The sequence below is a fragment of the Chiloscyllium punctatum genome, unplaced genomic scaffold (assembly GCF_047496795.1).
Source record: "Chiloscyllium punctatum isolate Juve2018m unplaced genomic scaffold, sChiPun1.3 scaffold_309, whole genome shotgun sequence".
Taxonomy (NCBI): domain Eukaryota; kingdom Metazoa; phylum Chordata; class Chondrichthyes; order Orectolobiformes; family Hemiscylliidae; genus Chiloscyllium; species Chiloscyllium punctatum.
In genome coordinates, this window is record NW_027310043.1 from 15,092 (window position 1) to 41,197 (window position 26,106).

The 26,106-nt window shown below is 44.8% G+C and overlaps 1 long non-coding RNA gene across 2 annotated transcripts in view; it reads left to right on the forward strand.

Moving 5' to 3' along the window:
• Nucleotides 1-24,896, forward strand: part of LOC140472390 (uncharacterized) — a 38,878-nt gene extending 13,982 nt beyond the window's left edge. Inside the window, exons 3-6 of one of the 2 annotated variants that reach the window (XR_011957608.1) lie at nt 5,662-6,234; nt 11,131-11,237; nt 17,070-17,254; nt 24,291-24,896. This is a non-coding gene — a long non-coding RNA (uncharacterized lncRNA). The remainder of the gene's footprint in view (nt 1-5,661; nt 6,235-11,130; nt 11,238-17,069; nt 17,255-24,290) is intronic. The other variant, XR_011957609.1, reaches the window with a different exon arrangement.
• Nucleotides 24,897-26,106: the final 1,210 nt, after the last annotated feature.

A 26,106-nucleotide genomic window follows, 5' to 3' on the forward strand; every position in this document is an offset into this window, starting at 1 on the left:
AGGAAGGCAGTGCAGGAATCCCCAGTGATCATCCACTTCTCAAAAAGATACTGAATCCTGCTTGGGATTCTGTTGGGGGTGAATGCGTGGAGTGGCTTCTCGGGAAATCAGCAACAGCCAGGTTCATGATACCACAGATAGCTCTGCTGTACAGAACCGGAGGAAAGACAGTGGCAGGGCTATAGTGACAGGGGATTCAATGGTCAGGGGTACAGGCTGGCACTTCTGTGGCCACAGACATGAATCCAGGATGGTATGTTACCTCCCTGGTGCCAGGATCCGCGATTATCATGGAGCAGCTGGAGGGTAAAGTCAGTGGTTGTGGAACACACCGATACCAATGACATCACTTAACAAAGGGATGAGATCCTGAAAGCTGGATATAGGGAGATCAGGGATACAGTAAAATGTAGCTCCTGAAATAAAATAATGTCAGACTTACTCACAGTGCCATGTGCTCGTGAGAGCAGGAATAAGAGGACAGATCAGTTGGACGTGTGACTGGCGAAATGTTGGACCAGAGAAGGGTTTAGATTCTTCCGGCACTGGGACCGTTTCTGGGTGGGTCCTGTACCAGCCTGACCGGTTACCCCTGGGCAAGCTCGGAGAAATCTCCTGGTGGAGTGTTTTGCCAGTCCCATTGGTGTCGTTTTAACGAGTCTAACAGGGGGATGGGAACTAAAGTGTAGGCTTAGATGGGTCAGATTCAGGACAGGGAATGGGAGGTAGAAGATTAGTGATGTAGTCAGCAGCTCAGAAAGCCAAAGGAAAGGAGGATGAAATGAAGATTGAGTCCCTCTTCATCCATCAGTCCTGACATCCCAGGAATTATAGTCAGCAAAATATGGAGCTGTACAGCTCTCTGACTCGAAGTGCTTGAGCAAAATGGGGGAAATCCACAATAAAAATAAAAAGTGCTGGAGATCCTCAGCAGGTCGGGCAGCATCCGAAATGGTGACAGATGCAGGAAACATTGCAGCCTTGAAGAAGTGTTGAGATGATCACACCAGGCACTACAATATCGGTTACACGCTGAGTGCCAGAACGTGGGACGAGAATTAATAGGTGCTTGATGACCAGCATGAATAAGATGGGGCTGGAAAGGTGACGTTTCAGGTCAAGACTATTCATCAGGGCTGACAAAGGGTTCCGACCCAAAACATCAACCATCCTGCTCCTGTGATGCAGCCTGACCTGCTGCACTTCCCCAGATCCACATTGTATAAACTCTGACTTCCAGCATCTGCAGCCCATAACTATCTCCACATCCCAGGACTCAGGCTGGTGACCCTACTTTACTGTCTCAATAACCAGGAGAGCCTTCCTTGCGAAAGGGGAACAAAGGTATACACTGTACTTCAGGTGTGGTCTCACCAAGGCCCTTCCAGAAAGGGATCCCTGCTCCTGTACACGAATCCTCTCACTGGGAAGGTCACCCATCATTTACATTCTCCACTGCTTCCCACTCCTGCCTACTTCCGAAAAAGAGGGAATCGCAGAGAAACATGGAATCAAATGAGGTCAGAGTCTCTGGTATAAAACTGTTGAACACAATGTCCCCATCTTCTACATACTGGCCACCAAGCGCACATGCCTGGTGTGATAATCTAACCACTTCTTCAAGGCTGCAATGTTTCCTGCATCTGTCAGCGTTTCAGATGCTGCCAGACCTGCTAAGGATTTCCAGCACTTTCTGTTTTCACTGCTGTAGAGTACTGAAAGGGGGGATTTGCAGTTGAGAAATTCAAATTGAACTTCATGTTCAGTTTTGATAGTTACTTGATCCGTGCTGATCTGAATATCATTGGCCTTTTCATCTGGATGGAAAGGTGGTGCATTCTGTCCGTGGGCGAATATTTCAAATCTCAGTGTGATTGGGGAAAAAAGTACTGAGACAGTGAAGTCTATGTTAGCGTGGGGATTGTGGAGAGAGATTTCATTGGTTCTTGAAAGTCTAAAAAATCATGGCACATTTCCCTGGAAGAGGTAAGCCATAGATTGGTTTTGTATGAGGGCAATTAACCATGAAACCAGAAAGACAAAAGAATACCTGCATCATGGAAAAAGCTATGAAAATGGGATTGTTGTAACGGGGTAAGTTATTGATCATTGATTGTAATCCATTGGCGTTGTCATGTCTGTTCCAGCGCCATGGGGAAACACTGGAAAAGTGATGAACGCAATGTTATTAAACTATTATTATTCAGTTATTAAACTGAAAAAGGTGCAGAAGAAATTTACAAGGGTGATGCCAGGGCTCAGGGATCTGAGTTACAGGGAGAGGTTGGACAAGTGAGGGCTTTTTTGTTTAGAGCAGAGGAAACCAAGGGGGAATATTTTATAGAAGTGTATAAGATCATGCGAGGCGTGGGTAAGGTGAATGCACTCAGTCTTTTTCCCAAGGAACCAAGGACTGGAGGGCATCAGTTTAAGGTTAGAGGAGAAAGAATAAAAGGGAAGCTAAGGGGCAACTGTTTTATACAGAGGGTGGTACGCATATGGAATGAGCTGCCAGTGGAAGTGGTTGAGGCGGGTACACTAACAACATGTAAAAACATGGACAAATACATGGATAGCAAAGTTTCAGAGGAAGGTGGGCCAAGTGCAGGGAAATGGGGTTAGCATGGATGGGCATTCTGATCGGCATGGGCCATTTTGGGCCAAAGGGCCTGTCTCTGCTGTAGGATGCAGTAAGTAAGTGCATTTGCTATTTGTCCCCCTAACTCTGTTGGTATCCTGGGATGTATTCCATCAGGGCAATGAGACTTGTGTACCTTTAACTCCATTAGCTTGCCCAGCTCTAACTCTTTCACGATAATGGTTATTATCTAGGTCCTCACCTTCCTCAGTTTCCTTATCAATTACTGGCATGTTCTTCGTATCCTCCATTGTGAAGACTGACTGCTGTGTACTCATCTTCCTGAACCCTGCTGGATAGGAATTACAAGGCACAGAACTCTGAGAGGTCTTCTTTGAGTATTTATTGATGAGACGTGGTCGTTACCTGGGTATTTTACGTGCAAAACGCCTTTAGGCAGCATCAGGTCCGATGTACGGCTCCCATTCTTCTTCCTTTGTGATTTGTGACTTTACATAGAGACTGTCTCTCAGGATTATCTCCATGGCAACAACAGTTAAAAATTCTAGTTCAGTTCAACTCTGTGGTTAAACCACACACCACTCCACCCCATCCCCCCACACCCCCCGTGGCTCCCTCAAGTACCTGACAGGCGCTTCAGTTTCAGTGGGGCTGTCTGTCAGGATTCTGATGTGGAGGAGCCGGAGTTGGGGTGGGGTGGGCAAAGTTAAAAACCACACAACACCAGGTTATAGTCCGACAGGTTTATTTGGAAGTACAAGTTTTTGGGGTGTGCTGTGATTTTTAATTTGATCAGGATTATCTCTCTGGTAACTGTTAAATGCTTCAACAATTACAGAGGCCATATGTTCCCCAAACAATAGGTTTCCCTCTAACAGTGTAAACTGCTATTCTGGCCCTGGGCATAGCTACTCATCACTATTTATACCCAATCCCATTAAGCTTTCAGTTGACCTTTGAAGTTTTTCTAATCTCCTAATTTCTCCTTGGTTTTGCCAATTTGTATGCCTTCTATTTCAATTTGATAGACTCCCTTATTTCCTTAGACACCCCCGGCAGATTACTCCTTTTCCGACAGTCCTTCCTTTTCACTGATATATACTTTTGCTGAGCACTTCGAAAAATTACTTTGATATTCCTCCACTATCTGTAAACTATCTCACCGTAAAGTCTTTGCTCCCAGTCTACATTACCAACTCCTGCCTCGTCCTATTGTAGTCTTCTTTGTTTAAGCACAGGATCTTAGTACTGGATTTAATCTACCCGCTTTCCATCTGTGTTCTAAATTCAACCAGATATATCACGCGTCTTTTGTTAGATTACGAGGTGAGGCGATGTTTCCTGGGTGTTTTGGTTTTCATTATCAGTGACCTTGGCTTTGTAATAAATTGCAGAATAGATATTCACAAAACAGTATTCTGGACAGTGTGAATGTACCACACAGTCTATAACCATAAATCACTGTTACCCCTCAGTTTAAAATTGCAAAATCATTATCTTCTACACACTTCCTCACTATCTCAGTTTTGAATACTATTCCACTTGACTATCCGACATTTTCCGAAAATCTCCTTTGGTGAAGTTGGTGAGTTTTGATTCCGCTTTCCAGTTATTACCGTAAGAAGATAAGCCCTGGGCACAGGAGAGGCAATGCAGCCCTTCGAATCAACTCCACCATTTAATACCATGATGATTGAGCTCACCTCGGTCTCAGCTGGATTTTCCCGCCTTCTCTCTGTCTCTCTCACCCTTCAGCTCATTGCAAATTAAAAATCTGTATCTGTCCATTAAATTTGCTCATTGTCTTGGCATCCACTGCGTATTGAATAGGGAATTCCACAGATTCACAACACATCGAGATAGGTACATTCTTCTTCATGAGAATAGAATAGAATCCCTACAGTGCAGAAGCAGGGTATTCATCCATCGAGTCCACACCAATCCTATAATGAGCATCCCATTCAGAGTCACCCATTCCCAGTATTTCCCATGGTTAATGGCTTAACCTGCACATGCATGGACACTGTGGTTTAGCATGGCAAATCCACCTAACCTGCACATCTTTGGACTTTGGGAAGAAACTGGAACACCGAACAAAACCATGCAGCCACTGGGAGAACGTGTAAACTCTACACAGTCACCTAAGGGTTGAATCAAACCAGGATCTCTGAAGCTGTGAGGCTGAGGTGCGAGTCACTGAGCCACCTCTGCCTAAAACTGCTTCCCCGTATTGACCCCTCCACCCTGCAATTGACTGAATCTATATTCCTTACGTCAGAAATTGGGATGTCTAACCAGATGTCTCAGTAAAACCCAGTGACAAGCCATATGTCCTTGTCTGTCTGAATGGGGATCCTATACATAACACCCTTCCACCCCACACATTTCATTCACTTTCCAGAGACAGGCCTCCAGTGACTTCATGGGGACTGAAACTCCCACAATCCCTGAGGCAGGGACAATACATGTGTGGGGAAACCCGGCACTGTACATGTGCAGAATGTTGGCAGGTTTTGGAGCACGTGTTTTGGGGTAATTAGGGGAAAGTATTTCACACTGTGATTGGCTAGAGGAGGAACGTATCTGCTTGTAGTATTGATCAGTTGGGGGGTCAGAGTGTCACTACACCCTCGTGGGACCACTCTCCATCCCCAGTTCATTGTAATGCTGGGAATAAACTAATGGGAAACAAGGAAGAATCTGACTCATTCTCCCAGACTTAAGGTTCCTCTTCTGTCCAGGATGTGCCACCTCCCTTTCTGTTTCTGTCTGTTTCATTCTGTTCTTATATTATTGTCTTGCAACAACTGAAGGGAAAGGAAGTGAACCCAGAAAGGGTGCAGAGTCTAACCAGGGACAGGAAGTGATGGCATGGATCTGTTTATCAGTAACTCCATGAGAATGGGGAGGGTGTTCATTAGGGGCAGCAGAGTCAGAATGGTAGGAGAGAGTAAGTGGACTGGAGGGTTACAGCTTCGGGGGAAGAAAGGGGAAAAAGATATTCCAGAGAAACTAGAATAGTCTGTTCTGAATTTCTAATCTGTGCATATTCCTTTACACAGGGTGCGAGACGGTGAAGATTTGCAGACTGAAATCTCAAAATCATGTGCAGATTGTGATTAAGTTGACCAGTATTTGAAGAACCAAAGATGGAGAATCACTGGACCAATATCCTGCAACACTCTCCCTCCCAGCATTGTCGGTCTATCTGCGCCAAATGGACCGTGAATGGTTCAAGACAGCAGCTCACGACCATCTTCTCAATGGTACCTAGAGATGGGGAATAAATGCTGGCTGAGCAAGTGATGACCATATCCTGGAAATGGGTTCTATCTCTAATTGCTGAAACCCAGTTGATGTTACTGCAGGATGATGAGGGACGCTGAGTGTGTCCTCCAGGAAGCAGCACCATCACATTACCCCTGCCTACACCCAGCAATAACACAGCAACATCACTGGTATATAAGGCAGTGAAGCCCAAGGAGGACTGAAATATAGTTCTTCGTGGTAAAGTCATGAAAGGGGATTGGAACAGAGCAGGAACAGGAGACTGATCTGGATGGTCAGCTGTTTCCCATTGAATGGTGGAGCCAGATTCAAAGGTCGAATGGCCTTCTCCTGCTGCTATCTCCCAGGTACGCATATAGCCAATGGCCCCAGGTAGGAAGAAGTAGTCAGGGCAGGGATTCTGCAGGAGATTGCACTTCCACATCTGTTTTCAGTGAGGGATAGTTTGATGGATTTTATTTAACATTTGTCTTTAACGCCAGGTTTGTGAATTTGTTTTTTTTTAAAAGTACAAGTTTATTCCATAATAAATAAAACTTAAAGAATCGAAACTATCTGCATATAACAGTTTTTAAAATTTCAAATGCCCTTTAAACAAAATCCTGCCTACTCCCGGACCCCATCACTTTTCAGTTACTCAAACTCCAGGGAAATATTCCTTCCTCTCTGGTTTGATTTAACTACTTTCAGTTCTTGTTCTGTGAGCTGTAAAGCATTTTTCTCCCATTTCTCTTACCCAGAAGTGTTATCTCACACAGCTGAGCAACTTTCCCACCATCAACATCATTATTCCATTATTTTGCTTTTTGTTAACATATAATCACCATCAGTAGCACACCAGTGTCGTCAGTTGAATATTTACAAACAAAACCCATTATGGGCAAAGCAAACCATTACAAGTGACAGAGTGGGAAGGGACTAAATCAATGTAGAGTTGGGGGTGAGGGGGTGGCGGTGGCGGTGGAGATAATGCACTGTATCCCCTGCGGTGCCCACCTCTATCTAATGGCATAGAGAGCATTGATACACTCCACATGCTCCTCCTCCAAGGAGACCCTGAGAATATTCTTTATCCTCAATCATAGAATATAATCCCTACAGTGTGGAAGGAGAGCATTGGCCCATCAAACCCCACCGACCATTCGAAGAACATCCCGCCCAGAGCACTCCATCCCTGTAACAGTGTATTTCCCATGGCTGATCCACTTAGTCTGCAAATTCTGAACACTGTGGACAATTTATGACGACCGATCCACCTAACCTGCATATCTTTGAATTGTGGGAGAAAACCAGCGCACATGGAGGGGACCCACACTATTATGGGGAGAATGTGGATACCCCACATAGGCCGTTGACCAAGGCTGGACTCTAACCTTTTACCTGGTGCTGTGAGACAGCAGTGCTATGATCACAATTTAAATCAATACAGATGAACCCTGCTCCTTGTCACATTGCTGTTTGTGGTGACCTACTGCCCAGAGAGACACCCAGAGGTTCAGAAAGTGGCAATATAAATTCAGTCAACTCCAGCCCAGTTAATGTGGTTAACAACAACATCAATACTCCAGCAGTGTCATCATGTACAAGGTCCACTCCTGACTCTGATGGACAGTAACATCAGAATCAGAGTCCTGCAGTCCACACGGAGCAGGGGGATGACCACTTCCCTGTGAGCACTCACTGGGCCCTCAGTCGTGTTGAGTCTCAGCAAATCCCTTGTCACACAGAGAGGGAAACAGCTCCTACCCAGTGTGAACCTGCTGGTGTCTCAGGGAGTCAGGATGAATCACAGAATCCCGTCTCACACACTGACCATCTGAATGGCCTCTCCCCCTGTGTGGGCTCACTGGGGTCTCAGCAAGTGGTCCATTTGAGTGAATCTCTCCCCACATTGGGAGCAAGTGAATGGTCATTCTCCAGATTGAGCTCGCTGGTGTTTCAGCAGATCAGAGGACTGAGTGAATCCTTTCCCACACATGGAGCAGGTGAAGGATCTAAATCCATTGTGCCCGCTCTGGTGCCTCAGCAGATTGTAAGATCGAGTAAATCCCTTCCCATACGTGAGGCAGGTGAACAGCCTCTCCCCAGTGTGACTGTGTCAGTGAGTGTCCCACTGGGAAGGGTAAGTAAATTTCTTCCCACAGTCCCCACATTTACACAGCTTCGCCCTGGTCCCGTTACATTGGTGTCTTCCCAGATCACATGACCAGTTAAATATTCGACCAGCTGCCTAACATGGGAATGATTTCTCTGAGCTAGGAATGCTGCTTTCCCTTTTATATTACTGATAAGGACCAGGACCTGCAGAATTGGACGACTCTGCAGTTGATGTGATGTTAAAGCTGAGTTTTCCATCTGTGAACTCTCTCTGTCTGTGAAACAAGTTTTTCCCTATCATTACTACAACTGCCAACACCAGCTCTCCCTTCAGCTCTCCTGAATTTCTAAATTTTAACTAATGTAAAGGCCTCAGTAATGTGCTTTTCTCTCACTTGTTTCTGAAAGTAAATTGGAGCCATTTTGAATAAATTTATACACTTTACCAGCAGAACTCATGCCTACTCTGTCATTTACGATTTGTAACCTCTGGGAAATTTGTTACCATCTTTGATGACCGTTATAATGCTCTGACCACTTCTCTGGAGCCAGGATAAGTCAATTCTAACAATTACCAATAGATTGTATCCAAACAGAATGTCCCCACAACAGTAGGCACTCTGACACTCAGTGCCCATCATTTAAGTTCTTTTTCTAAAGCCCCTCATGTGTCTGGCAAGCTGGCAATACAATTGAAGATATTTTATACAGTAACCTTTCAGTCTCAATTGCCAGTTCCAGTCCTTGAAGCAGCCAGTAACACACCATAGCGACTTGAATTCTAACAGCAGCATTGCCTTGGCAGAAGACATTGAGGAGAATGAAGCTGTCTTCTCTGGACTATCTAAACATGAAACACTTCAAATGAACAAAAATCTTAAAGAGATCAATATGGTAGACACAGCACGGAAGTGTGCCCTGGCCGGTGTGTCTGGAATGAAATCAGCACTAACTGTGGTATCTTTACCCAGTATCCCCTTTAGCTGCATAAATGTTTAAGATTTATTTGCTGCTCTAATTCCACTCTCTTGATCAGTCCCATTTGTAACTTCTGTAATGTTGGCAGCCGTGCAAATTGATAACATTTGATTCAATCCATCCCAAAACCTCTCTGTATTTGTGTCTCACTTTTGTTCACTGAGACCCTCATTCAATCTGACCTCTTTACAAACCCTGCCCTGATTTTCCTTCGAGGGCTCAGAATGAAATGTTCACAGAATTGTAAATGCTGAAAGGAGGCTGCTTCACTCATCAGCTCTCCAAAAGTAAGAGGGCTGAGAGGTAAATAAGAGGGGTGTGTGGGGTTGGTGGGATGGGAACTCGGAAGGCAATAGGTCGATGTAGATGGGAGGTAATGATGAGAGGTTGGAGTGGATAATTGGGAAGGAAGATGGACAGGTGGGACAGTTCAAGAGGCCAGTGTCGAGTTGGAGGGTTGGATCGGAGATAAGGTGGGGGGAGGGGAGGTGAGCAAACCTTGATGCCGTGTGGTTGAAGGATCCCAAGGTGGAAGATCAGGTGTTATTCCTCCAGACGTCGGGTGGCTGGGATTTGGCGATGGAGGCAGTCCAGAACCTGCATGTCCTTGGTGGAGTGGGAGAGGGCGTTGAAGTGGTCGGCCACAGGGTGGTGGAGTTGTTTGGTGCATGTGTTCCAGAAATGTTCTCTGAATCAAGTTGGCGTTCTGATTCCCCAATGTAGAGGAGACCACATTGAGAGCAAAGGATAAAATAGGTGAGGTATCTGGACGTGCAGGGAAATCTCTGCTGGATGTGGGAGAATCCTTTGGAGCCGTGGATTGACGTTGAGGTGAAGGTGTGGGCACAGGTTTTACACCTCTTGAACTGGCAAGCAAAGGTGCTGGGAGTGGAGGGTGGAGGGTGGGTTGGTGGGGAGCATGGATCTAATGAGGGAGTCGCAGAGGAAATGGCCTTTGTGGAATGCTGAAAGGAGTGGGAAGAGAAATATATCTCTGGTGCGGTCTGATCGAAGGTGGTGGAACTGTCAGAGGATGATGTGTTGTATCTGGGTGGAAGGTGAGGACTGGGGGGTTCTATCCTTGTTGCGTTGGAGGTGTGGGGTTCAAGAGTAGAGGTGCAGGAAGTGGAGGAACTACACTGGAGAGCATTGTTGACCACATGGGAGGGGAAATTGTGAATCCTTGAAAGAGGAGGCAATTTGGTATGTTTTTGGAGGGTTCTGCCAGCTTGCATCAAGTTTCACTGGAACACTGCAGTAAGCTTGAGATAGAGATGTTGGCCAGGGAACAGGCTCGTGTGTTAAAGTGGCAGGCAACTGGAAGCTCAGGGTCTGTTTTTGCAGCAGAACGTAGATCATCAGCCACCATTTCCACCACCTCCACTGAGATGCTGCCAGACACAGGTTCCTGTCCCCTCCATTAACAGCTGTGCACCCTTCCAGCAAGATCATTATCCACTCTTTTGTCTGTCCACATGTTCCTGTCTCTCTTTGCACTCCATCTCAACCTATTATTTACTCTTTATCCCCTATCTCCTGCAGTCCAAAGATATGCAGGTTCGGTAAATTGGCCCAGCTACATTTCCCGGAGTGTTCTGGGATGCATAGTTTAAGTGCATTAGTCAGGGGAAATGTAGAGTAATAGGGTCGTGGAATGGGTTTGGGTGGGATAATCATCGGAGGGTGGGTGTGAGCTTGTTGGGCTGATGGCCCTGTTTCCACACGGGAGCTGGGAAAATTCAGAATTCCTACAATCGGATCTAAGGACGGGTCACAGGTACCAGAATGACCCTTGGTGTGTGAAGGAGGTGGAAACGGGAAAGGGGAAGTGTCGGCGGAAATCGAATGAAATGTATCAGTTTAGACTGGGAGAGGTTTAATTACACTCTGTACAGGTCGCTAGTCCTGAATTAGAAACTCCTGCTCCCACGTTTGCAGCAAATGGGAAAATGTCTGTGGCCCTCCGGCAATGATCGGTCCTGGGTTATGGCCACCATCTTTATTGGGGGCAAGGTACAGCGAGGCGCATGGACATGTCCTCTTCCTAGGTGGGGGCGGGGCGATTTGAAGAGGAGCATTTACACATCAGACACATACCAGGGAAATATTTGTCTTTGATATTCATCTTGCACTGACTGTGACCTTTGTCTTGTGATTTTTTTTATCAGATATTAATTGAGAATAATTGAGACCGGGATCTCAAAAGCAGGTTTCTACAGTCAGTGGAGTCATCAGGATCTGGATATCATTGGCATTTCACTGTGGAACGAGAAAGGTTTGTCTGTTCTGTCTGTCGAAAAGTAGCTCATATTTTTAGGTAAAAACAATGTCCTGTGGCCCAACACTTAAACTCCCCTCCCACTCAGCCGAGGACATGGAGGTCCTTGGCCTCCTTCACCGCTGCTCCCTCACCACCCGACGCCTGGAGGAAGAACGCCTCATCTTCCGCCTTTCAACACTTCAACCCCAGGGCATCAATGTAGACTTCACCAGTTTCCTCATTCCCCCTTCCCCCACCTCACCCCAGTTCCAAACTTCCAGCTCAGCACTGTCCCATGACTTGTCCTACCTGCCTATCTTCCTTTCCACCTATCCACTCCACCCTCCTCTCTGACCTTCATCATCACCCCACTCACCTATTGTACTCTTTCCTACGTTTTCTTCCTCTCATTTATCTCTGCACCCTGCAGGCACCCTGTCTCTATTCCTGATGAAGGTCTTTTGCCCGAAACGTCGATTTTACTGCTCCTCAGATGCTGCCTGAACTGCTGTGCTTTTCCAGAACCACCCTATTCCAGACTCTCATATTTTTGTCAAGCAAATAGCAGAAAGATGTACAAATTCATGGTTGGTTCACCCTTGGGGTACGTGCTCTGTTCTGGGCCGTGCAGCCCGGGAAGGAGATATTGGTCTGAGAGGGAACATAGATTTATCCAAACTACACCTCGACTCTTTGCAGGAACTGTTATGTTTAGACCCAGTCAACCACTCTATGACTTTCACCTGTGAACTCCTTACTTTCAATTCCATGTAAATTTCCCATTACAATTTCTTATGGACTCAAATTCCAGTAACTTTTCAGGTGGAATTTTACAGATTCTGACAATTATCTGTTCATCCAGAAATTGCTGAAGGCCATGTTGACGCTGAGTGCTGCTTGGCTCAATGAGAATGTTTTGGAGTTGGGTGAAAACAGAGGGGGATGAGACAGGGAGAAGGTGATGCTGAAACTCAGTTTTAGTTCAGGCTATTCAGAATTTCGCATGGTCCCAGTGGGAACAGCCAATTTGTAAGCGACACTGTGGAGTATTTGTTAACAGTTTTTAAAGTATAATATATCAGCTTAAGTAAAGATTAGGGCTATTGATTATAATGGACATGTTTGAAGTGAAGTAAGGTTGAAAGCTCTTTTAAATTCTCTTAATGAGAGCAACTAGCTGAATCTAGAGAGACATTGAGACAGGAATCTTCAGACCCGTGGCGGGCTCCTCTTGTACAATGTGGGAAATAAGGGACGCTTCCAGTGTCCCTGACGGCTATGTGTGTAGGAAGTGTGTCCATCTGCGCTACTGGGAAACTGCTTTTCAGACCTGGAGCTGTGAGTGGACCATCTACGATACTGAGAATATTATGGACAGCACGTTTAGTGAGTTCGTCACACTGCAGGTGAGGGTTACACAGGCACAAATAGGTGACCATCACATCAAGTTAAAGGCTCAGCAAGGGAGTGCAGGAGTCCCCATTCATCATCCCCTTCTCAAACAGATATTGTATACTGGTTGGAATTCTGTTGGGGGTGAATGGGTGGGGTGGTCTCTCGGGGAAATCAGCAACAGCCAGGGTCATGACACCACAGATAACTCTGCTGCACAGAACAGGAGGAAAGACAGTTGCAGGGCTATCGTGACATGGGATCAGTCGTCAGAGTAAGGGCAGGTACTTCTGTGGCCACAGACATGAATCAAGGATGGCATGTTACCTCCCTGGTGCTAGGATTCGTCATAGCATGGAGTGGCTACAGTGAGTTCTGCAGCTGGAGGGTTAATAACTAATGGTTGTGGAACACACAGATACCAACAACATCGCGAAACAAAGGGATGAGGGCCTGAAATATGTATAAAGGAAAATCAGAGATATATTAAAATGAAAAGAAATAATGTCAGATTTACACCCAGTGCCATGTGCTAGTGAGACCAGGAACAAGAGGATAGATCAGCTGGATGTGTGGCTGGAGAAATGGTGTACCAGAGAAGCGTTTAGATTTTCCAGGCACTGCGACCGTTTCTGGGCTAGGTGAGACTTGTACCAGCCTGACTGGTTACCCCTGGGCAGGGCTGGGAGAAATCTCCTGGTGGGGTGATTGCCAGTTCCATTGATGAGACTGTAACTAGTCTGGCAGGGGGTTAGGAGCTAAAGAGTGGCTTAGATGGGCCAGATTCAGGTCAGGGAATGGGAGATAGAGTATTCGTGATGCAGGCAACAGCTCAGAAAGACAAAGGAAAGGAGAATTAAACGAGGTTTGAGTCCTCTTCATCCATCAGTCCTGCCATCCCAGGGGTGAGAGTCAACAAAATATGAAGCCTTTTAAATGTCTATGACTCTAAGTGCCTCAGCAAAATCGTGGAAATCTGAAATTTAAAAAAAAAAATTACTGGAGCTCCTCAGCAGGTCTGGCAGCATCTGAAATGGTGATAGTTGCAGGAAACATTGCAGCCTTGAAGACGTTGTATAATGCCATCCCACAACGTCCACTACTCCAGGCAAAATGTCCTCAGCCCCTCCTTATGGGTCACATGTTTCAATACTGGCAGCACCCTTATAAATCTTTTCTGGACTTTTTCAGGTTTCCCAACATCTTTCCGATAGCAGGGATACTAGAATGTAAAGCAGTCTGGGCATTCCAAAAGTGGCTGAGCCAATAAACTGTACAACCGAACCATGATCTCCCAACTCCTATACTCAATGCACTGCCAAATAACAGCTAGCATACCAAACACCACCTTCACCGACCTGTCTACCTTCAGCCCTACTTTCAAGGAACGATCAAACCACTCTGCACAGTGTATTTATTTGTCAACACTTCCCAGGAACTTGTTATTATGGCGCTGAGTCCTATCTTCCTGAAATCGGGGAGACTAGAATTGAATGTAGTATTCTAAAACTGGCCTCACCAATGCCCTGTACAGCCACAACGTGACCTCCTAACTCTTATACTCAGTGACAGAATCCATACAGTGTGGAAGCAGCCCATTCAGCCCATGAGACCTTACCAACCATCGGAATACCATCCCACCAGAACCATGTAACCCAGCATTACCCACAGTTAATCCACCTAACCTGCACCTCTTTGGATTGTTTGAGGAAACCAGAGCGCCCAGAGGACGCCCGTGCTAACACACAGAGGGAGAATGTGCCAACACGACACAAAGTGGAATCGAACCCAGGTCCCTTTATTGATGAGTGCACAGACCAATAAAGGTCAGCATGCCAAATGCAGTCTTCAGCACCCAGTTTCCCTGAAACTCGACTTTCCAGGAACTATGCAGTTCTGAGCTCTTCAGGGGGGTTGAAAGTGAGGAGGCGAAAACAGGAACAGGGTTGAGTTGTAGATCCATAAAATAACTCTGTTCCCCCCCACTCTGTTTCCCTCCCCCTCTGTTCCACTCCCCGTTCTCTGATTCTCACCTGCCTCTGTCTGTCCTCCCCTGCCCCCATCTCTGTCCTCACCCGTGCGACCACTCTCAATCCCCACATCCTCTCTTTCCCCCCACCCTCAGCCCACCCTCTCTGCCTACTCTCCCCTCCCTCTCCCCTAGTTCTGTATACCCCAACCACAGGGAAAGGACCTTGTCTATTTGCCCTACCCATGACCGGCTGATTTTATAAATCTCTATCAGGTCACCCCTCAGCCTCCGACGCTGTAGGGAAAACACCCTATCCAACGCTGCAACATCCTTGTAATTCTTTTCTGACCCCTTTCAAGTTTGAGAACATCCTTCCGATAGGAAGGATACCAGAATTGCTGGAATATTTCAAAAGTTGCCTAATCAATGTCCTGTACAGCCACAATACGACATCCCGACACCTTTCCTACAGTCTCTGACCAATAAAGTAAAGCATACCAACTGCCTTCTTCACTATCCTATCCACCTGTGACTCTACTTTCGAGGAACTCTGAACCTGCACTCCAAGGTCTCTTTGTTTCGCAACACTCCCCAGGAACTTACTATTAACTGCAAAAATCCTGCTAATGTTTGCTTTCCTAAAATGCAGCATCTCACATTTATGTAAACTGAGCGCCTCAGCCCATTCGCCCATCTGATCCAGATCCCGTTTAACTCTGAGGTAATCTTTTTCACTGTCCACTACACTGCCAATTTTGGTCTCATCTGCAAACATGCTAACAATCCCTCTTATGTTCACATTAATATAAATGGCAAACAGTAGTGGATTCAGCACCGATCTTTGTGACATTCCATTGGTCACAGGGCTCCAGCCTGAAAATCATCACTCCACCACCGCTCTCTGTCTTCGACCTTTGAACCAGTTCTATATTCAAATAGTTAGCTCTCCCAGTATTCCATGAGATCTAACCTTGCGAACCAATCTCCCATGAGGAACCTTGTTGAACGCCTTACTGCAGTCCATGAAGATCATGTTCACCGCTCTGCCCTCATCAATCCGCTTTGTTACTTCTTCAGTAAACTCAGTCCACTCCATGAGTCATGATTTCCCACGCACAAGGCTGTTATTGATAGCCAGGACTTAACTCTGTACATTGGGGTCTGCGTCACCCAGTTATAGGAGTTAATATTCTGGATAACGTTCACGTACACCAGCTTTGTGTTGGTGACTGCGTATTGAGTCTTGTTAATAACACCAACACAGGTGAGTTCCTTTTGAAAGGCAGTCCCTATATCCCTACCCCCTACCCCCTCCCACCTGCTCTGTCTCCTCCATCTCCACGGTAGACTGTAAGTACAAGGAACTCGCGGAGTTTCCATGTGAGTGAGGTTGAGCAAATCTTCCTTTCTTTCCACAACCCCACTATGAAATGGTGGTAGTGTCCTTTCCTCTGGACCAAGAGGATCGGGTTCAGAGTTTGGTAACAGTGGCTTTGAAGAAGATGATTATAAAACATGCCCAAGCCACCAGGCCATACTGTCTCCCAACTGTCCCTGCCTGAGGCTCCAAACAGAACCTTCCTGTAGTTTCTCTCCTGTCAGACTCTCCCATTACTCAGTTTGTCTAGTATTCCCTCCTGCTGCTGCACTGATCCTGTCCCTCACTGACCTGTCCATCCCCCAGTGTCCTCCACATTCATTCATTGGTTACAATCCCATTATTTCCCGTCCTCCAGCCCCGCCCCCTCCACTCTATTGGGCAGCAGCTGATATCAATCCTCCAGGCTCCTGTGTGATCGAGAGCATGTTCCGTAGGAAGGGAGATCAGTGCACGGGCGCAGTGCTGGCCAGTTGTTGGCGGATGTGCAGGGCGGGTCAGTGCCAGGGAGGGAGGCTGTGGATGTGTGGGATTAATCTGTCATTAGCAGCTCCCTTCCTTCTTTCTTCTGAGGACACGACCCAGGGGAATAGCCCTTTGCCTGGTGTCCTGACGATTGGTCAAAGTATCACTGGGGGAGCATTTTGCAGCAAGTTGTCAGAACTCTTATGAATAGTCAGGATTGTTATGGAAAATGACAAGGATGGGCCTCTAATTAGAGTTCTAATTTGGTTAATTTTAGTTCAACCAGATATGATTTGGCCAGTGTGTGCAGAATGGTTCTCATCAGAGAATGGGTGTTCTGGGAGATTGGGGGAGGATTCACCAACACCCTGGAGGCTCCAAGTCAAACTCATTGATTTGGTTCTTAGTCTGCAGACAGCAGCTCGGAAACTGAATTCAAGACGAGGAGAGAGATTGCGAGAACTGAGTGTGGAGGAAAGGAGGGATGAGATTGGTTTGGATTTCAGTTAACAAGAGAGAGAAATTGTGAGACTGAGATTTAAAGTTTTGGGGGAACAAGGAAACTACAATTTAATACTATCATTGTCTTTTAAAGTTCCATCCTGTATTAACAATGTTGACTTGTTTTTTCCTATTGTAGGGTACTGAAAGGGTGGATTTGCGGATGAGAAATTCAAATTGAACTTCATGTTCTGATCTGATAGTTACTTGATCCGTGCCGATCTGAATATCATTGGCCTTTTCATCTGGAAGGAAAGGTGTGTATTCTGTCCGTGGGCGAATATTTCAAATCTCAGTGTGACTGGAAAACGGACTGAGACACAGGCAAGTCCATGTTAACGTGCTTTGTGGCTTTGAATGGAAGCTGGTTGTCAGGATTATCTCCGTGGCAACGGCAGTTTAAAAATACTAGTTCAATTCAGCATTTTTTTTTTAACAACACACCCCTCCCCAACACCTCCGTGGCTCAGTCAAGTACTTGACAGGTGCTTCATTTTCGGTGGGGTTGTCTGTCAGGATTCTCATGTGGAGGAGCCGGTCTTGGAATGGGGTGGACAAAGTTAAAAATCACATGACACTAGGTTGTAGTCCAACAGGTTTATTAGGAAGCACTAGCTTTCCAAGCACGATGTAATTTTTAACTTTATCAGGTTCATCTCTATGCTGACAGACTTCTTCAGATAAGTACTTCAACAATTAAATAAGCCATATGTTCCCCACGCAATAGGTTTCCTCGAGCAGTGTAAACTGCTATTCTTGCCCTGGGGATAGCTACTCATTTGTATACCCAGTCAAAATCCCATCAAGCTTTTTGTTGATCTTTAAAGTTTTTCTAATCTCCTAGTTTCTCCTTGGTCTTTGCCAATTTGTATGCCTTCTATTTCAATTTGATAGACTCCCTAATTTCCTTAGATACAAATGACAGATTACTCCTTTTCCTACAGTCCTTCCTTTTCACAAATATACATAATTTTGTTGTGCACTTTGAAAAATTACTGTCTCATCCTGTTGTAGTCTACTTTGGTTAAGCACAGGATCTTGGGATTGGACTTAATCTTCCAGCTTGACATCTGTTTTATAAATTCAACCAGACTTCTCACATATTCTTAAAGTGCCTCTTTGGATTCATCCTAATCTTCTCAGCCAAGGTTCTTTCATAACCACTTTGTCTCCTGATTTCCATCAAAGGTTAACTCCTATATTCCTTATTGTGCGCCAGGGACTCCCATGATCCCAGTTGCCTGTGCCTGAGTCACACATCCCTTTTTTCCAGTCAATGCCTAAATATCTCTTGTCATCCTGGCTTCCCCATTCCTGCCAACCTTGCCCTTCACCCTCACAGAAACATATAGACTTTGAACTCTAGCTATCTCACGTTTAAAGGATTCCCACTAGCCAGCGAGCCATTTACCCGCAAAAAAATTACTCCAGTCGACCCCTGCAAGATCCTGTCCAATCCCATCAACATTCCCCTTGTCCCAATTTAGAACTTGAACCTGTGGACCAGCTTTGTCCCTCTCCATAGCTATTTGAAAATTAATAGGATGATGGTCACTGGTCCCAAAGTGCTCCCCCACTGTCACCTCAGTCACCTGTCCCGCTCTGTTTCCCAAGAGTTGTTTGAGTTTTGCCCCTTCCCAAGTAGGACACTCTCCATCCTGCTGGAGGAAAGTTTCCTGAATTCACTTATCGGATTCCACTCCATCAAATCCCTTCACACTCTGGCAGTCTCAGTCTGTTACAAATTAAAATCCACTCTTCTGACAACCATATTGCTCCTGCATGTCTACTTTCCCCCTGCATATTTGTTACTCAAATTCACGTTGACTATTTGGAGGCCGATAGTACAAACCCAGTGACATCATCATCCACTTCCTACTTCTTAGCTCCACCCGTGAAGCCTCACTGGATGATTGGTCAGTTATTTTATCTCTGATTACTGCTGTGATAATCCCCTTAATCAAAAGTTCAACTCCTCCCCTCCTTCCACCATCCGTGTCCCGCCTAAAGCACCAGCACCTGATGCGTGAAGCTGCCAGTCCTGACCCTCGCTTAGCCATGTTTCTATAAAGGCTACATTATCCCAATCTCATGTTCCTATCCACGCCATTAGTTTATTGGTCTTACCTGCCAACCCTCTTGCACAGAAATGAAAGTAGTTTAATCCAACAGGCATTCCTTACTCCTTATCATGTTCCAGCCTGTCCTGTCTCTTCACTTTATTGTTTCTGATTACTGTATCTCCTACCAGCCTCGTTCTTGCCTCCCTGATCATGACGATATTGCTCCTCGCCAATATAGTTTAAATCCTCCCTTGTAGCATGAACAAAATTCGCCAACAAGATCCTGGTCCCATTCCCAGTGCATGCACCACCTGTCCCTCCTGATCAGGTCAACTCTGTCACAGAAAAGACAACAATGTAAAAATCTGAATCTCCCTGCCCCCCACCCCTGCACCAATTCTTTAGTTACTTATTTATCTGCCATATCCTCCTGTTCCTACTTTCACTAGCTCATTACAATGGAAGTAATCAGGAGATGACCATGGTCAAGGTCCTGGTTTTTAACTTTTCTCCCAGCTCTCACTAATCACTGTGTCCGACCTCATTCCGACATCGACCCGTGTCATTTGTGCCAACGTGCATAATGATTTCTGGCTTCTCCCCCTCCCCCTTGAGAATGTTCTGCAGCCGCTCGGAGACATCCTGGACCCTGGCACCTGGGCGGTAACTCAACATTCTGGATTCCCATTTGAAGCCACAGAATCTCCGGTCTGTCCCTCTAACAATCGACTCTACTATCTCTAAGGTCCTGTTAACTGTTACCCTTTCCCACTGTGCCCCAGAGTCAATGGTAATGCCACCAACCTTGGCGACTGCTGCTTTCCCCTGGATTGTATTTACCCTGAACAGGTTCCAAATCGGTGTACTTGTTTTTGTGGAGAATTGCCATAGGGTATTCCTGCATTCTCTGCCTACTCCGTTCCCCATTCCAGGTGGTCGCCAACTTCCTCTCTGTCTTGAACACAACAGGGAGCAAGGACTCATGTTGGATTAAATTGCCCTTATTTAAATGCAACAGGTCAGATAGGTAAACCTAATGTACTCACAACATGGATCTTAATGCGGGACTGGGATATTATAGTCATTACAGAAATATGATTGGGGCGAGTCTTGGGTGTGACCACAACACGAAAGCTCTTATCGATGAAGTTCTCAATATCTCAGATGATCCTGAGTGCATCCAGCTCCAGCTCCCGAACACGGTCTCCCAGGAGTTGCAGCTGGGTGCATTTTCCACACGTGTAGTTACCAAGGACTGTGGGAATTTCTCTGAGCTCCCCACATCCCGTATCAACAGTCCTAACTGCCATCTCCATTGCTGCAAGACTAAAGTTTAAAGGACTTTTTTTTGAGCTTGCCTGTAGTTTTCGCTGAGCTGCTGTTGTCCAAAACCTCTTGAGCCAAACATTACTCCTGACTCTGCTACCAACCGCATGTCTCTCTACCCCTTCACATTTAGTTTTGGTTAGGGAAGGAGGGAGACACTCAGTGATGTAGCACTTGGGCATTAAGCACTCCTTGACACCTGGCCACTAACTACCTGCTCTCCATCCAAGATCACTGATTGGCCTTGGAAGATGTCTTACTGAGATTTTCCTTCTGGTAGTGCTAACTGCGCTGATGCTAATCTTGACCCCGGCAGCCAATCTGCGTTGTCACAGTCCCTTGGTCCTTTCTGTCTAAGAGTACTGCATTTATTAATTCCATGAATCTATCGACTGCATTCCAAACTGTGTCTCACTCCACAGCGAGAGAGGTTGATGTTCCAGAGAATACAAGGCGATTGAAAAAATGATACAATTCGACACAGGGCCAACAATATGTCTATCCGCTCACTGAGTCTGCTTTTCCACTCAATTAGGTGAGATCGATTTTGATAATCCCCCATTCCACTTGTCTGCATTTTCCCCATAAACCTTGTATTAGAATGTCTGCCTCAATCCTAAAGATATTTAATGAGCCAGCCTCAACAGCCCGAAGAATTTTCGAACATGATTTCCCTCTCACTGATGTGAGACTTGGTGGTCTTTAACCCCATGCGGTATTTCTAGCACTCTGTTTGAAAGTTGTATCAATATTAGATATTATCCTGTCCTATCACACCTTCTCTGTGGCCAGAGGCAAAACAAAAATGAAAAGTTAAGAGACAGTATTCTCCTCACGTCAGCCTAAGATACAGCGCATTCTGGTCTGTGCATTTGACTACTCTCTATCCCACAAAAACTTCCAATTCATTGCCAGCTTCTGTATCAATTCACTCAAGGATCACACGGTCACTCTCCTTGAATCCAGGAACTCCTTCTTCAAACTGAAGACCGAAAGAAAGTCAGTGTTTAACATATTCTCTGGCTCCGTGCACAGGCTGCCCCCTTGGTCCTTAATACTCCCCATTCTCTCCCGCGTTATCCTCTTCCCCTTAATAACTCGAAAGAATGTCTTTGAATTCTTGCTCATCTCTACCCTCGAATGTTTTAACTCCCCGCCAACATTTCTGCTCTTCTACTGACTTTTTAAGTTTTGCCCTACACTTTCTATATTCTTTTCGGACCTCCGTGGACCTGCTCACTTTGTAACTGCTTTAAGCTTCTTTTTCCTTTTTAATTCTGTTCGGAAATGTGTCGACACCCGAGGTTCTCTGGGCTTGTGTTCCTAAAATTTATCTTCGGTGTAACATGCTGGGCCGATACTGTCATCAATTACATTTTGTTCAAGTGACCCCCTAACTAGCGCCCCACGCTGTTCTGCTACAGTTGCACCCAGAAGCATCTGCACTTTGGCCAGATCCTGTCATATTTTTTTCATAAAATCGGTCTCCAAAATCCAAGAAGCTTTTATTTTTCAAACATTTCTGGGTCTTTTCCTTAGCAAACTCAAGACATAGGAGACACGGTCACTGGTCCTTTCATGCTCACCCCAATCCTGCCTGCAACATCTGACTGGCGTCGTTCCCCACGGTGAGGCCCAGCACAGCCCCGCCCATTGTTGTATCTGCTACACGTTGACATAACAAGCTCCCAGGAATAAATTTCAAGGCATCTGTCCCCTCTTAAAAATGTTATCACTGCCCGAATGAATGTTTGGAATCGAAATGCCTGAATATAATGACCCCATTGTTGTATTAGCACACCTCAGTAAATTGGTTCTATATCAGCTCCTGTACTTTGTTTTGTTTGGGAGTCTATAATATATCCCCAGCGGTGTGTCTTCATGGTTTTGATCCTGAGCCCTAACCACCAAGCCTCATTAGATCCTTCTTACTGCAGTAACTTTCTCCACAATTAGTAATGCTACCCCCTTTCCTCTTTTACCACCTCTCCTGTCGTGCTTCGAGATCTTGTACGACAGGACATTGAGTTGTCAGCCCTGACCTCCCTCAAACACATCTCTGTGATGGCAAAAATGTCACAACTCTCCATTTCACCTCATTCCGTTATCACATCTGTTTATCCGATAACATTCCCAGCATTAAGGTAAACAAAATCCAGCCTGGAATGTAACACCTGGAATACTCTATAACGCGGAGTTCGTTCGTCATTCATTGTTTGTTCTCAAGCTGCCCAATTCATGAACCAATCCTATACCTCTGGGAATGAATGAATATTTGTTGAATTGTAATTTCTCTTTTAATAAATGTATTCATCAAATGCAGCTTTCCAGAACTAAACAGTCAGCTCCACATGCAACGGGTTTCTGCTGATTAATTCCCTGTTCAGTGTGCAGAGGGGAGAGCTCGAAGTAATGGAGAAAGTGAGAACTGCAGGTACTGGGGATCAGAGTCGAAACGTGTGGTGCTGGCAAAGCACAGCCATTGGGGCAGCATCTGAGGAACAGGAGAGTCAAAGCTTTGGGAATCAGCAGTTCATCAGGATCTGCAGTTCTCACTTTCTCCATTACTTAGTTCTGGAAAGTTGCATTTGATGAATACAAAGAAGTATGAGAGATGACTTGATAGAGGTTTATAAGATGACGAGAGGCAAAGATAGAGTGGATAGCGAGATACTTTTTCCCATGATGCAAATATCTATCACAAGGGCGAAAAACCTAAAGGTAAGTGGAGGAAGGTTGAATGGAGATGTCAGAGGTAGGTTCCTTTCATAGAGAATGGTGGATGGTTGGAATGTACTGCTGGCAACTGTAGTAGAGTCAGCTGCATTGGGGATATATTAAGAGACGATTGGATAGGCAATTGAATGATAGTATAATGAAGGGTATGTAGGTTAGTCTGATGTTAGAGTAGGATAAAGAGTCGGCAGGATGTCAAGGCCAAAGGGTCTACACTGTACTGTTCTATGTTTCACTCAGCATGTGGATTCTTTTCAATTGTTGAATGTGTGAGGGAGTGATGTGTGTGAGATCAGGAAGCTCTGTAGGGGCCTTGGGCCAAGGCGTCCACTTCTGGGGTGCATTTTTACAGTCACCTGAGTACCAGTACAACATGTGTGTGATGACCTACACCAGACAGAATCTGTCAAGTTCTGTTATTAAGGTGATTCTGGACTTGTCATTTGCTGCTGTTTTCTTCAGATAGATTTTGTTGGTTGACCCATGTATTATTTTTTTGTCCATCAACAGAGATGTACAATTTTATTTGTATACTGGTGAATGTGAAGGTGACATTTATTGGACACGGGTTTGGAGCTTTCTTTGCGAGACACAATGTGCTGCAGAATACTGTCAACTTGTCTTTACCCAGTGTCTGGTCCAGATAGCAGATGCTTGGAGTCTGGGAGGCAGGCCAGATATAATCACCATAAGTAACTTGTGCGATGTGATTCTGAGACTCCATGTCCATTCATCTGCCCCCAGTCAAGGCTCAGACCGAAGATGGAGTCGAAATAATTTGTTGTGAAATAATGTTTGAATGACTGCCCTGACCCAGGTGGAAGCTCTCTGGATTCATTTAAGAGCAGACAAATGTCTTACCCAGTATCACAGGCAGCTGTGCATGAATTCAAATCTTTTAAAGTCTTTTTTCAATGTAGGTTATGATTGCAATCTGATCTGATAAAATCAGATATTTGCTATGATCGTGAACTGTGATTCACAAAAGTGTGAAATATCATTATTTAACCAAACAATAATTGCATCACCTCTGAAAATAATTAGGTTGATGTTATATTTATGGAACTAAAATATACTTTCCTGCCAACATTTTATGATACAAAAATAAAGATTGTATATTTTATTTAATACCGAACAAAGAACATGTTATCTGACTATAGTGGTGATCACAATTACATGCTTTTGCATACATGAACATCATGTAACCACAAAAATACATCATCCTCTCTCACTAGTATTCTCACATACGGATGAGGAAGGACACCACTTCAACTGGGGCAACACATCCCTCCTAGGACAAACCAAATAGAGGCACGCACGAGGATTCCGAGAAGCATTGCATTTCAACTTGAACTCTATCAACAAACACACCGAGTTAGACCTCAGCCATCACCCCTGAGAAAAAGAACAGGACGTGACTTCACCGCAGGAAATAACATCACCACAGGAAATGACATCACAAACCCAAAGAAACTCAAACATATAAATAGAAAGCAGGAAGTTTCAGCGTTGGTTCCCCTGAGGCCCACTGAAGATGAAGATGGTAAAACATCTCGAAATGAACCTCCCAGCTCAGCGAAGAAGCCTACATCCAAAATTTCAACCTGAGCTAAAAATCTTCTCAAAACTCGCTGCAATTGCACACTCATTGTCAGTATTTAAATGAATACATCGTTGCTCCAACATTTGGAAAGTCGTTGGCTTCTGAATGATTGTATTTTTCGAGTGAGAAAACTATTGAACAGTAATATAGAAATTGCGTTCTTACATATTTATGCATAATCGATCAGTTTAATTTCTCACCAAATGTGCGAGCTTCAGTTATTTTCCAACAATTGAAAAATGACAATAATTCAGAGAATATTAGATTAAATAAATGATTTATGTTATTAAATTGAAGTGAACAACAATTTGAAACCTTGCAATTTTCAGAATGAATGGTATTTAATGTGAAATGTGAAAAAGAATGAACAACATACATCCGTGTGAGTAAACAGTCAGACATTTTCGAAAGAGTATTGTGGCAAAGCAAAGGAAATATTTGTTGGGATACAAAATTTAAAATATTCGTGTGCTGAGTACTAATTAGACTTCATCAGGAAGCTGAACTTGCAATACTTGCATTATAAATGGTTATGCTACAGCAAAATGATCAGATATTTGCCAACATTTACAGCTGGAAATAATCTGATACTGGCTTTGACTTGCATCTGTACCTGATAGAGAACAGAACTTTAATGTACACAATGAGGCTATTGGAACAGTGTGTATGCATCAGCTGAGGAAGTGTCTCCCAAATCCTCCCATTTGCCACCTCTATCACTGTTGCCCTTTAATTTGGGAAGGTTAAATTATATATCCATTTCCCTCTTGAGTCTTCATTCACAAATCTCCCAGGTAGGGCATTCCAAATCCTAACCACTCTCTCAATAAAGAGCTTTTGACTTATCTCACTCCAACGTCTTGTGCCGATGATCTTGAAACTGGGATGATGTAATGCCAGCTAAGAGAAATGAAGTATTCTTATTTTACCCTGTTTTTTTGCCATAATTTTGATCACTGCAATAAGTTCACATCCTAGTCTGTTCTGATCAATCAGGAGTAAGTTCATTACTCTAATTTCTCACATCCTACCTTTAACTAATTTCTTCATTCCACTTATCATTCTGATTATTTATAAGGTTCCAGGTATTCTTCTTCAAAGTAATGAAGGGTGTGTGTGTGTGTGTGTGTGTGTGTGTGTGTGTGTGTGTGTGTGTGAGAGAGAGAGAGAGAGAGAGAGAGAGAGAGAAAACAATTCTCTGTAATGTCTGAATTACACCCAATGCCTGGTGTAAAAGAGGTAAGGATTAGGTAACGATTAACATATGGTAAAAGAGCTACTTCAGGGGCGATGATTTCAGATTTCTGGATCATTGGGCCCTCTTCCACGACAGGTGGGGGCTTTAAGAAATGGAGAGATTGTATCTTAACTGGAAGAGCACCAACATCCTAGTGGGGAGGTTTTCTCGTGCAAATTGGGTGGATCTAAACTAATAAACCAGGAGGCTG